The sequence below is a fragment of the Seriola lalandi genome, unplaced genomic scaffold, assembly GCF_002814215.2.
Source record: "Seriola lalandi dorsalis isolate HSWRI2012SDOR001 ecotype SW California unplaced genomic scaffold, Sedor1 jcf7180002004804, whole genome shotgun sequence".
Taxonomy (NCBI): domain Eukaryota; kingdom Metazoa; phylum Chordata; class Actinopteri; order Carangiformes; family Carangidae; genus Seriola; species Seriola lalandi.
Window position 1 is genome coordinate 1 of NW_019475459.1, and position 1,461 is coordinate 1,461.

Sequence of the window (1,461 nt, forward strand, 5' to 3'; positions counted from 1 at the left end):
GAGAGGGAAAAAAAAAAAAAAAAAAAAACTCTCCCGGAAACTGACACTGTGCTTCCTGGATATTCAGATTAAATGTCCGAATGTGGTTTTTCTGTTTGTGTCCATGTGTTCTGTTCAGGATGTCGTGGGCCAGAGGCCTCTTTGCGGGCAGAGTGGATGAACGAAAGACAGCATGGGGAGAGCGCAATGGCAAAAAGAGGAAGGACAGCTCCTCACTGTGCAACCCACGCTACATGAGCTGCCTGAGGGACCCTGAGGACCTGGAGCCCCCTAATGCGGCCCCTCAGCATTACCACTGTGGAGCGGGCACCAGCGGGGGCAACTTCGGCCTGCGCTGCGGCTGGCAGGAGGACCACTACGGGAAAAGGATGGGTGGCGGCGGGGATCTGGGTCTAAAGGCTGTGGACCTGGGCTTTGAAGATGGGGAGCTGAAGGGCAGGAAAGAGGAGGAATTAGGGGAGTTAGCAGAGGGCAGCTGCAAGACGATGAGCGCTGCAGACTGCTGGATGCGGGTTGTGTGGGTTTTCCAATCCAAGAAGTTCCAGTCTGCCAAGCTGGAGCGTCTGTACCAGCGCTACTTCTTCAGGCTCAACCAGAGCTCCCTGACCATGCTGATGGGGGTGCTGGTGGTGGTGTGCGGGGTCATGCTCGCCTTCCACTGCATCCGCACAACGCCGAACGTGGCCTACATCTCAGTACTCTGTGTATCCATGGCTCTCTTCTTGGCCATGATGGTGGTGTGCAACCGTAACGGCTTCCATCAGGACTACATGTGGATTGTGAGCTACCTGGTGATCGGGGTGCTGATTGTAGTTCAGGTCTATGGAGTGCTGATGGTGTACCCCCGCAGCGCCTCGGAGGGCATCTGGTGGACGGTCTTCTTCATCTACATTATCTACACGCTGCTGCCGGTCAGGATGAGAGCTGCCGTGCTCAGTGGAGCTGTGCTGTCCACCATACACATAGTCACCGCCTGGAAGCTCAACCAAGGGGACAAGTTCATTTTCAAACAGGTAAGTGAGAGCTGGAATAACACAGAACAATACACCAGAGGTTTTCACTCACCTCTGTCAGTCTGTGTTAAGAGTGGACGACATGGATATTCTTCTATCAAGCGATATTATAGTCGTGGTTTCATCATCGGAGTCACGTTTCAATCAAACACAGTAATCGGTGTTGATAGTAATCACGAGCAGCAGCAGTAGTAACTATGAGTTTTCTAGAAATTCACTTGAGAAACTTGAAAAAAGATAAAAGGGAAAATAATACACGACAATAACAGTTTTTGTACATTCAGTACCTGACGACTCAACCTCATCACACCGATGCAGAACATTCCTGCTCACGGATTTGTAACATTGCCCTCGACAACCAGAGGGTTTAAAGGGACGCGCCCCTCAGTGAAAATGATTTGACAGGAGACAAAGGCACCGTGTATTCACACATTTGCATTTTTTTTTT

At 50.9% G+C, this 1,461-nt stretch overlaps 1 pseudogene; it reads left to right on the forward strand.

The window, feature by feature from the left end:
* Nucleotides 1–84: 84 nt before the first annotated feature.
* Nucleotides 85–1,431, forward strand: LOC111669402 (adenylate cyclase type 6 pseudogene; annotated as a pseudogene).
* The last annotated feature ends 30 nt before the right edge of the window (nucleotides 1,432–1,461 follow it).